This window comes from Euprymna scolopes, chromosome 27, assembly GCF_053919585.1.
Source record: "Euprymna scolopes isolate OS-2025 chromosome 27, ASM5391958v1, whole genome shotgun sequence".
NCBI lineage: Eukaryota > Metazoa > Mollusca > Cephalopoda > Sepiida > Sepiolidae > Euprymna > Euprymna scolopes.
The window spans coordinates 102709917-102722835 of record NC_136508.1 but is presented as its reverse complement, the minus strand read 5'-3'; the positions used below and the strand labels follow the sequence as shown (position 1 = coordinate 102722835).

General features: G+C 32.7%; 1 long non-coding RNA gene across 1 annotated transcript in view; it reads right to left on the bottom strand.

The window, feature by feature from the left end:
• The window catches only part of LOC145248750 (uncharacterized), a 749979-nt gene that overhangs the window by 585514 nt on the left and 151546 nt on the right, over positions 1-12919 (bottom strand). The window contains exon 3 of the long non-coding RNA XR_013863393.1: positions 4694-4803. This is a non-coding gene — a long non-coding RNA (uncharacterized LOC145248750). The remainder of the gene's footprint in view (positions 1-4693; positions 4804-12919) is intronic.

The following is a 12919-nucleotide window of genomic DNA, read 5'->3' as shown; positions in this document are numbered from 1 at the left end:
CGCTGTTACATTATAGATAAATGCCGAGATCATAATAGCCCGATTGATAAATTTTTTATATAGGATTATCAGAGATTTGGAAAGCTTTTTAATTCTTTTTCATCCGGCAAACATCTACTAAGCGATCCAAATTGAGAAGAAAATGTTACGTGCAAGTGATCGGATGGTTATTTGTGTTCAACTGTCTCACGAATGCGTATGCGTGGCGCTTTCTTTATGTGAGGAAAAGAAGTTTAGAAAATTGAATGGTCTGTTAATTAGCCTCAGATACATTGCACTTGACTCAGTGTGTTTATGTGTAGTTTCGCTCTCTTACTATCTCATTTTCTCTCTCTCTTTCTATCTTTTTTTTCTCTCTCTCTCTCTTTCTATCTGTTTTCTCGCTCTCTCTTTCTATCTTTTTTCTCTCTCTATCTCTATCTCTTCTCTCTCTCTTTTTTACTATCTCATTTTCTCTTTTCTCCCTTTCTTACTATCTCATTTTCTCTCTCTCTTTCTATCTTTTTTCTCTCTCTCTTTCTATCTGTTTTCTCGCTCTCTCTTTATATCTTTTCTCTCTCTCTCTCTCTCTATCTCTTGTCTCAGCTGGAGTATTTGTTTGTTTTACTTAGAAGAAGTGAGCAGTTGAGAAAAACATAATAGCCCGTGATTTATTTTGCTTCATCTTTAGTTTGTATAAACCCCGTGTATAGTATCTTGTGGAAGCTATTTTCTTTTGTAGACTACAATTAGTTATTAAAAACCTCTGAAATATTTTAAATAAACACTCAGGCTTACAGGCATCTTTTTCAAATCAGATATTTTCTATACTCAAAGGAAAGACAAAGGGAGCGAATGTTCGAAATAAGTGCTAACACATTGTAATTAAAGATGTGCGAAGACTTTTTATTATTTGATTAAAAGCATTTTCGGATGTGAAAAAAAGTAAATTTGATGCGAGAGTTGGATTTTCTACAGTTATAGTTGGCGTGTAGTAAAAATTCTGTATAAGCAATCGTAAAGATCATTTTAATTGTGTTATAGAAACTTTTTATAATATATTTTTTATAATTATACGAACGCCACATTTTTTTTGTTTGAACTTGTCGTGCTATGCACAATGTTCAATACACGTTTGAGAGAGGAATATTTTTTTTTAAATTGTGGTCATGTAATAGATATTTGTAAATATGTATTCGAGAGTCGGATTTCGTTGATAGTCTCGTCATAATATCGAATATATAAATAAATGCTGTAATGTAAGAAGTTGATCGAATCCTATAAAATATTTTTCTGAAAAGATTGCAATGGTTTTGTTCAACCGGATATAAAACATGTTATACCTGCCATCACATTTTATTTCTACATAACCACCATTCAAAATGTACATTGACTATTCTTGCGATCTTATCCTGGCACATCCACTACAATATCTCTCCATTAAATGTAGTGTTCATAGGCTAACGGAAGGTGATAGGGCATCCAATCAGATGCCAAACACCCACCTCTAACTCAGATATCCCAAGTAAGAGATCTTTTTAAAAAGTCCGACCGTTCCTTTAACTTAAATTGGTGAAATCTCTCCTACCCTTGGTCACACGGGTATCTCTTTTTTTAATTATTTTTTAATGCGTTCAGTTGTTAATATAATAAATGGAAGGATTTTATATCATGCATATAACTTTGATATTATGTTATCTTTTTCTTACTCAGCACCGTCTAACCCATCATCACTACGAGCATTAACTGTTACAAGAAAGGTATCCGTTTCCTTGTAAGTAAGAAAACATTAGATAAGTAAAAATGAGATTAGATAGAGCGAGATTCGAACCTCGTAAGCAAGGTTCAGGAATAGGGTCAGAAATTGAATTTTTGCATTGTTGACTTTTCACATAAAATAGTATAGATATGTTGTTTGAAAAGGAATGTAATTATCCAATTCTTTTTATTAAAACTGAATTAAAATATGATCAGTTAGAAGAACTAACAATAGAAAATTAAAAACATATTGAAAAATAAGTTAGATCGAAAATAGGTTAGAAGCATTCTTTGACTGCAGAAATAGGTTGGGCATTTGCGAACCATGCATGTTAAGGCCACGTTATTTTCCCACACGTGTGTGGGACGCGCTTGAAGTCATACATGACGTCATAGCAGAAAATGAATTCTCAATAGAGTTTGCTAGTTTTAGGAGATTTAGACAGAGTTTGACAGAGTTGGACAGACGTGAGGCAGAGCCGACATTGGTCACAAGAGGGCACCCTTTGGGAGCGAAGGGTTAGAAAATTTAAATCATGTAGTCGTCTTTGAATTCCTGGGACCAATCATCATTGTAATGTGAAAAATTATTTATATAAACAAGGTAATGTGAAAAATTATTTATATAAACATTGTGTCCAATCATTTTAATAATGAACTTTGTGTATACACCATCTAAGTAATGTGTTCCCCTCTCTATCATAAGTAAAGACAGTCCACACTTCTATGTGTTAAAGAACTGATCACCACCTCTCTCCTCTCTACAATATATGTATAAGCACAACAGACAGCAACAAATATAAATGCCCTCCTCTCTCTCTTCTAGTCCCCTCTCATCGTGTATTACATGTCCCCGTCTCTCTTTAAACTGTAGCTGATATATGTCTCCCCAATATGAACACCTGTCTATACAACATAACTTATACTAGGTTTCTCTAATAATTGTTCCTAAAGTGACTTATAAAGTCTGCATTTGCGCTTAGCGATGTAGATAACAGTTCAAACATAAGTCTAACGAAAACCTTACCGTAAATTAAATAATGTGTACAATCTAAGCTTGCGTCACAAAAGAAAACAGTCTCTGTGCTAAAGCATTTCAGGCCAATTTATAAAAGTTACTCGTCGATAGATAAGAAGAAGGTATAGTCAATATTAGCTTAAGACCAAAAAAAAAAGGAAAGAAAAAGAAAAGTATATATAAAACGAAGATTCATATACGACTGTCGATTCCGTTGTAAAAATCATCCCCAACAACTCCGTGTACTTCCTAATGTCCGTTGTTCCCAACAAATGAATCTATGGCTATATGTATAGAGTACTGTTCTCACATTTTAGCTGGTGCATCTGCTACTTGTCTCTTACTCCTTGACAGGGTTCAAAAAAGAATCGCCAACCTGATAAGTCCTGAACTGTCATCTAGGCTTCAACCTCTGGCCAATCGACGAAATGTTGCATCCCCCTGCCTGTTCTACAAGTAATCCAATGGTGAATTGTCTCACGAACTTCAATACTTTTAACTCTCGATGTGAATACCCCCAACAAACCCGACAAGCACCTAAATGCCACCCCTTCACACTAGAGATCCCTAGGTGTAAGAAAGCCCTCTATTCCAATAGTTCCTTCCCAAGATCTGCTAGACTTTGGAAATCCCTTCCAGGATTCTGCTTTCCCAACTGTACTGACATGCAGAAATTAAAGTGTAATGTGAACAAATATCTTGCTACTCATCCCCCTTCATAATACCCCTGCAACGTATGTCCCTGATATTAGCCCCCTACTTTAAAGTGGTACTGTGCCTTGTTTGCGGTGAAAATTGACTAATAATAAGTAAATATCAATATAATATCATTTAGTAGTGCTCCTATGTGCAATGCCTCCCCACGGGATAGATTTAAACTCCAGGGTGGTTTGTAACCTGGTAAAAAGGAATAAAAACCAAAAATTGTGTCAGTCATTAATGAATCCTCCTCCACTGAGAGAGAACAAGAAATTTAAGTGCAGCATCTAAAGAACAGATACTACATTTTGCTCTTGGCTCAAGGTGTTGAACTATAACACACTTATCATATTTTCATGGTAAGTGGTCGTGTAGAAGACTGATCCGCTGACCTGATTCTACTATCGTTGCTTCTATTTTCAATGTAAAAAAGTTCATGTTTAACCCTCCGCTTAAACAATCAACTTCTATGAAACTTACACACTAAACGATTACTACACAACCACCCTTTTTTACATAAGCATCACGACTTATCAAGTCCAAATGCCACCCGAGGGTAAGGATTAAAGTGTTCACAGTAGAAATTTTACAATATAGTAACCGTTAGTCATGGAAATTCGGTAAATTTGTTAACATATGGAACGGCTAATCAAAAACTTGTTTACGTTAAACTTGAAGACAACCATATTGTAGTCAGCTGGAAAGTAGGAAAAAGGAAACCAATTCCATAGACGTGCAGTTCTAAGAAAGTCGCTTTGCTCGTGGAATCTACGTTTAAGTTTGCGCACAGATAAAGAGTTGCGGAAATTATTGATAGTGTTTACTGCAAGGCGGGTGTTTCCTGTGAAAGTCTGGCGAGGGGGGACCCATAGATAAGAGCTCAGCCGAGCATTTGCTATGAAAATGACGATGCAGGAGAGAAATTCGCAACATCTTTTCTGTGAGAAAGAGGTTGCAGGGAAGAGAAAAAGAACATCCCCTACGAGGCTATTAAGTCTATTTTGGACTCTATCAAGACAGTAAAAGTCCTTTCTAGCAGCTCCTGTTCAAATGTGGCAACAGTACTCCAGTACTTAGATTAATTAACCCTTGTCCTTGAGTTGCTATCGAGCTTTGATATGTGTTGATTCTTTCGCCAAAAAATGTACAACCAATAAACGATATGACGATTTTTAAATCGATATTAGAGCAATAGCAGGGCCAATTACTCATTTATTTCAAGTGATAAAATAAATTTACCTCTGACTTAAGTGTCTTCGTTTTCCCAGTGGAGATATTTTTTATGATAAATTCGTTTTGGTCACGAAATATTAATCCCGGTGCGTTTCTCAAATGTCCGGCTTGAAATCCTGCGAAGAGAAATTAAAATAAATTGAAGAAAGTTACAGAATCGAAAACATTGCGATTAAATATAAAACGCGCATAATAAAAAGAAAATGACGAAAACAAATCAGTTTCGTTCTATTTGTGAGTTGATTGGATGTTTTCGCTAACTTAATGCTCTCAGCGCCTGGCGAAATGTTCGCATTTACACAATTTTAAATGTTTTTGTACAACCACAAAAACTAGGAAAGTGAATGGAGAGTCCGGTTTTAATTTTGATGGAATCTTTTTTTTTTCCAATTTTGAAATCATCTGCAATTCTTATACAGCATGCTTGTTTTAAAATAGCTGACTCACTCGTTATATAGTAACGCCATAATCGCGTTGACACACTGGTTCTCTCCAGATCACCGGAGTTAAGTAACGTTGAGACTGGTTAGTATCAGATGGGTGACCATTTGGGAATTCTAGGCGCTGTGTGTGCTCTCCGTATACGTTGGCATTTGTTTCCAGACGCCCTGTAATTCATTTGCCACTGGTATTTAACAATGTCGTCTCAGGGAGGTGTGATTTGAGATTCCGCGCACCTCCTGACACAAATAATTCACGCGCAGGCAACCTTTCGTGGTTCCATAGTCTGTCCAAGAATGGCGGAGCCTGCTTGCTGCTTGCTATATAGTAAATTTCTCGACAATAAAACACGGACCTTAATAATGTTTGTAACAGAGTAGGAAAACGATTCGGCATTGCCTGGACGTGTCTTTCTGCCACTGATACACTGCGCTTCCAATACGTTCCGCGACGTTTTTTTTTTTTTTTTTTTTTTTTTTTGTATGGACACTTTTTGATAGCACATATATTAAGGTTTACTTCCCTTCGGCTTAAATACATTTATTGTACTATTCCAAACACTTCCGGAAGGCCCTAGGAACTCCCTTTGTTATGCGCCTGTCAATAACCTTCGGCGCAGCCTCTTGCATTCTCATAAATGTATCATAACGAGGCAGAGTAAGTGAACTGTGCCGTGGCCCATACGGTTAGGTCGTCAGAATTGCACACGTTATGCGTGCGACGATCAGGATTCACGCCTATGTCGGATCACGTCACTGATGATATGCAGTACATCGAACCCAACTTTGGGGGTCTGGCGTATCCGGTGTCTTTGCAATTGCTCGATTCCATCTAATTCTGGGTTCTATCTTTATAATGAAACCGTGTACGTGAACGGGTATTTATATATACTAGCAAAAGTGTCTGTCGTTGACTAGGGTCAAAAACAGCCTGCAGAAAATGGACCCTAATTTATGAAAGTATGATAGCTTATGAAAAGTAAGGGTTGTCAAGAGATAGCTTCGAATTTGGGGGTATAAAAACCGAAGCAAAATATGATGAAAGTAAAAATAAAATAGATAAACCCCATTATTTATTATACCATACCTGTTCACACTGAAACACTTATCACAATATTCTGTGGATTTAAAAAACCTTGTTAAACTTTGTTACATATTTCCTTTCTACGGAGGTCAGGCGTGAACAAACACCCCATAATTTTAGTATACCACATTTCTTAAAACTGAAACAAAATTATCAAAGTATACTTACGCAGATAGATATGAAAAGTCTTTATTAAAGTTTGTGCCTATTTCCATTATATGGAGGCTAGGCGCGAACGCAGACTCCGCAATTCATTATACTCTTCCCTAATTAAGTTAAAACATATCAAAGTATTATTATGTACATCTATATCAAACACACTTGTAAACGTTATTTTTTTTCATTTTAATTTTTTTTATTTTCAAATTTTGTGGACCAGGCGCTTACGCAAACCCCACGATTTTAATGAATCATCATTATGTAATTCCTGTGTCTCGATACATCTTCTATCACAATATGTAATCAGTTTTCTATAATAGTCAACCATATAGGAGCGTATTCGTGACCAGACGCACACACAGACGTTCAGCTTTATATTATATTTTCTCTCTCTCTGTCTGTCTCTCTCTCTCTCTCTCATATATATATATATATATATATATATATATATATATATATAACAGCGAGTTGAAATTAAATAGCTAAAATATTTCTAACCGTTAACAATATTTTTTTTAAGTTAAAAGCAAAATAAAAATGTTTCTACAATTTCAATTAATTTTGTATTTAACATGTACAATAACTGTTAAGGCATGAAAATTGGAAGAAAATAATTTCTGTAAACTGATAACCACAAGCTGGGACAATTAGGCTTTAGTAGTGTGTACTTCAATTCCTGCTGTAACAGTTCATTTAGACCTAAATCATAAAAACAAATGGCAGTCACGTAATAAGATTATAGCAATAACTTACTGAATTTTAAAGAGTGTCCGACAATTTTAAAGGTTTGCGTAAAAACGTAAGCAAACTTAATTAAGGTTCATATATATCTAGAATAAAGGTTAGATAGATGTTCGCGCCACTTTATTCCTTTTCAAATAAACTCTCGAAAGCATGAAAAAAGTTGCGTCTTTTATGTAAATTCGCTGGAAGGGATTCTTAAACGAAATGTTACACTTAGCATTGACAACTGACATCTTGCTACTTTAATTGACATTTCAAAGTTGTCAGACACCTTTATAGTGGCCGTGATGAACTTCATTCAAGATATGACCGTCTGCAAATGTCGTTATCTACTTATGCATAATATATATTGGTTACAGACATTCTCGTACCGACTGTCTGTAACCTATAACAAAGTATGCCAAACTATGTATGTGTTGAATTTTAATCAGGCATTAGCTAAATTATTATATATATATATATATATATATATATATATATATGTATATATATATATGCATAATAATTTAGTATTTGTATGGACAATATATATATATATATATATGTATGCATATATATGTATATACATATGTATATATATATATGCATAATAATTTAGTATTTGTATGGATGATATATATATGCATGTATATATATGTATGTTTAAAGAAAAATAGAAAATCCGAATGAAATTATTAAAAAAAATCAACGTTTCTCCCTTATTTCAGAGGACATCTTCAGGATAATTGAAATAAAAATGTAAGAAAAGAAAAAGTCATAGATCTTGCGAAAAAAGACAGTTTTTGAATCCTACCCATGTCGGGAAGGATTCAAAAACTGTCTTTTTTCGCAAGATCTATGACTTTTTCTTTTCTTACATTTTTATTTCAATTATCCTGAAGATGTCCTCTGAAATAAGGGAGAAACGTTGATTTTTTTAATAATTTCATTCGGATTTTCTATTTTTCTTTAAACATAACGTCAACCACCGCTGGTATTTTTTCATTCCTTTTACATATATATATATATATATATATATATATATATATATATATATATATATATATATATATATATATATATATATACATATACATATATATGCATAATAATTTATTATTTGTATGGACGATATATATATATATATATGCACGATGACAACACATCGTTTTTTCATTACCCACACAGCAGCAACCATATTGCGCAATGGTTAGAAGCCTTGTTGTCATTTGGGCGGTCGTGTAAAACCGATGCACTCCGTTGTTTTCGTCGTTTATTTTGTTCTCATTTTCTCTGTGAATTATTCTACTGGAATGGACACTAGTCTACTGAAATATCCCCCCGTAATAAAAACCATCAATATCCATATATTTGTAGGGTGTGCTCAGTTTCTCATGAAAGGTTTTAGTAAATTAATTACCGAATTTAGGACCGATCGACATTTTTTGGCCAAATTTCATGGATTTAACCTTTTTAATATATTTTAGCTTTTTGGTGGCGGGAATTTCCCTTAATATTAATGTTCATCTGAAAGCTTCCTCACTCGTATTTCCCAAGGTTTTGCCCAGACATTTTTTTTTAATACGCCATCTTTAAGTTTCGTCACTCGATATTAATAATTTTTAAATTAGATCAGACTGGTGTTCATTTGATAATAATCCGTTGAATAAAGAAAAAAAGTAACGAAAGAAATAGTTTAGCTACCGTTCGTATACGTGAGCCGGAGTTTATTTATGCCGTTAATTAGCACTTAATTTTTAAGATTTTTCCAATTCTGGGGGTTCCAGTGGGCAGGAACATGAAAGAGAGAGAGAAAGAGAGAGAGAGAGAGGGAGAGAGAAAGAGAGAGATATATAGTTAACGGATATTTTCCCTTATTACTTGCGCGATGTTCTTCTCTCGACAACCTAAACTATCAAAGGGTCTTAGATATTCCTGTGTCAGAAAAAAATACGACTGCGAATTGATTGATTATTTTATATTACTTGTCGTGAGCGATCTATTGTTTTCATTTCGAGTGTTATTTGTGCAACGTTTCAGTCGCTGTTGCCCTCGACTGTTTTCAGGTATGTTGTTTTTTGTTTTGACAAAAACAGAAAAAGAAAGAAAAAGCTTACTAGCTCCGTAGAAATATTCGTATTCTTGGAGTTGGACTCTTTCTATTCGCTGCGGTTTCGTATGTGCGAAAATAGGGTTAACAAATGGGAGGTAAATTTAATAAAGATCGATAGCGGATAATTTCCCTTACAGCGCAGAAATTATAAAGGTGTACATGATTTTTAGCTACACCGACAGAAACATTGCATACATAACACTCAAGATGAGAACAATATACCGACCAAAACAAGTAATTAAAGGAATAAATCGTTTTCTTAAAAATTCACAACAGATTAGTCAAAGTTTTACCAAATCACTTAGCAGGGCATGTTATCAATCAGCTACACTAATTCTTTATTTGCGTCTACATGAATAATACTCACACAACCTTAATTACATGCACAGTTATACAGATATATATATATATATATATATATACATATATATTGCTCTCATGTTTTTTCCTAGTTACAAGCATATAATCTTAAATGAGAAGACTTGAATGCCTACAACCAGTTTTGAATGAATCTCTGTATGCAAATTTATCAGAAGAAACTTGCGTGAAAATATGTCTTTCTAATACAAACTCTGGCCAAATATAAAAAAATAACATATTAGTTGGATCCAAAATAAAATACACTATGGATGTTTATTGTGTTCAAATGATTAAATTTTTGACAAAGCTGTTCTTCTGCACACTTTAAGATTTCGTCCGGATAATAAGAGCGAAGAGAAAAATTAAGAAGTCAAAAAGAAATGGCTGCTTTCTATATTTTTGCTCGATATGAAATCCAGGGTTTCCGGTTAAATATAAAGAAAGAACCTGCTTTTTCAGAAGAGGTTGATTTTTGGACCTGAGTATCGAAGCGGCGATTGTGTTTTGCAATTGAATTTGGAGTTTGACTAATGGATTGGCGAGTTGTGTCAGCTGAGCGTCGTGTTTTGGAATTCGATTTTTGACTTGACTATTTAAGGGCGAGTTGTGCCAGCTGTGCTTCGTGTTTTGCAGTTGAGACGTTCTTGATAGAATAACTTACAGTGTGCAGTGTTATTTCTTTATTTTTTATAGTTATCTTATATCTTATATTCTAGTGAAACTGGATGATTGTGGGGTAACCACACGGACTTAAAAATCAGTGGTTCAAATTCGAATTTATTCAGTTATACTAGAACGCAATCTTTTAATGCGATTAAGAAATACTCATATATGATCGAAAAAAATAGAAATAGTTGGATACACTAATATAATAAAATATTTATAAATCAAGGGGCACAGAACAATCATTTTATGAAATTATTATTGCCCCTTTCCTGGAGTATAACTGCAATATATTTGTTTGTACCGCAGCCGAATTTCCCTTGTTATTTCCGGAGGTTAACAATATTTTAAATGGTTAATTGAAAAAGAAAGTTCTTTCTTTCCTGATGCGAAAAATGTAAATAAAAGAGCAATGTAGTTGTAGATCGTAGCCCTGCGAATAAAGATGTTCAGTATATTTTTTTTTCATTCAAAATTTATAATAATTGCAGAAGGGCAATACACCCATCTTCTATTATGCCCAACATACTTCTATTATTCCAGTGTGTTCATTTGATTTCGTATCGAAAGATATAATAAAGTATTCAGCCGTAAAAATCTCTTTAACAAGACAGAAGCGTCGAACATGGTTGACTTTCTGATATTATTGTGGGTATACGTTTCCACCGGTTTTGTAGACCATTTATTTGTATGTTAAAACCACGGCACACATAGCACGAAATTAAGCGAAGTATCTATTGTACCCATACAACTGAGGAGATGTAACCTTACGTCGTCTTACACTATATTTTCATAATTGAGAAAATAAAACTGGAAAACAAAACATAAAAATAAAATAAATAAATAAAAATCCTGATCGGCGTGTTTCTCTTTTTTAAACAAGACGTTTATTGTTGGGTTGGTGCAAAAATAATATCGTTTTTTATTTAATTTTTTTTTATATATTGAATGCTATTAGTTTTGCACTAACTAATAATAACAACAAGAAAAACAATTATTATAATAATAACAACAACAATAATAATAATGATAATAACAACATCAATAACAATAATAGTAACAATAACAACATTAACAATAATAATAATAATAATAATAATTAAAACAATAATACTAATAACAATAATAAAAACAACAATAATAATAAAAATAATGATATTAATAACGACAATAGAAATAACAATAATAACAACGACAGCAATAGTGATAATGAAACAACAACAATAATAATAACAACAACAATAATAATGATAATAAAAACAACAAGAATAATAATGACAGCTACAACAATAACAGTAATAATTATGATAATAATAACCACAACAACAATAATAATAACAATAATAATAACAAAAACAACAATAATAATAACAAAAATAATTACAACAACAACAATAATAATAATAATAATAATAATACCAATAATAACAACAATAATAATGAATGGCAACTACAACTACAATAATAATAATCATTATAACAACAATAACAAGAACATAATAAAAAACAACAGTGATAATAATAATAATAATAAGAAGAAGAAAAATAAAATTAATAATAATAATAATAATAATAATAATAATAATAATAATAACACCCATAACAACAATAATAATAATAATAATAATAATAATAATAATAATTGAACGCTGTTATTTTTGCAACAATTTTTTTCTCAACGAGGATGTGTTTTTTTTTTCCTTTAGACGCTAGACCAGGCGCACCAGTCAATTGGAATACGCTTTCAAACGCGGCTTTATATATATATATATATATATATATATATATATATATATATATATATATATATATATATATATATATGTCTGTATATACAGCGCTACATTTGTTAGGCAAAATTCACACGTTTTGTTAATATATTTAAGAAATTAGTGCAATTTCATATATATAAATATATATATATATATATATATATATATATATACCTTTTTTACACTACACTATATAAAGAACGCTCCTCTTTTATCCTAGAATGCAATAACAACATCAATAGTTTCATTAATTTTACTAATTTCTTTCGTTCCTGCTGATTCCCTCGAAAGATTCCCCATTCCCTTAGGTTACAAAGCACAATCTCTATTACTCTGAGGAGAAGCATTGCGCTTCGAAATACATTGGTATACAGTATATATACACGCCATTTAAATTTGTTGAGCTTTATAGCATCCCCATAATCTCCTCTCATGGAATTGATTTTAATCTCCTTTCCTCTCTATCTTTATATATATATATATATACTAGTAAAAGTACCGTCGTTGACCGGGTTCAAAATAATCGTACAGAATTTGGACTCTGATTTATGAAAGTATGATAGGGTATGAAAAGGACGGGCTGTAAGTGCATAGATTCGAATTCGGGGGTATCAAAACCAAAGCAAAATATGATGAAAGTAAAAATAAAATCGATAAACCCCATAATTTATTATACCATACCTGTTCACACTGAAACACTTATCACATTATTCTGTGGATTTATATTAAAAATACCTGGTTAAACTTTGTTACATATTTCCTTTCTATGGAGGTCAGGCGCGAACGAACACCCCATAATTTTATTATACCATATTTATTCAAACTGAAACATAATTATCAAAGTATACTTACGCAGATAGATATGAAAAGTCTTTATTAAAGTTTGTTCCTATTTCCATTCTATGGAGGCCAGGCGCA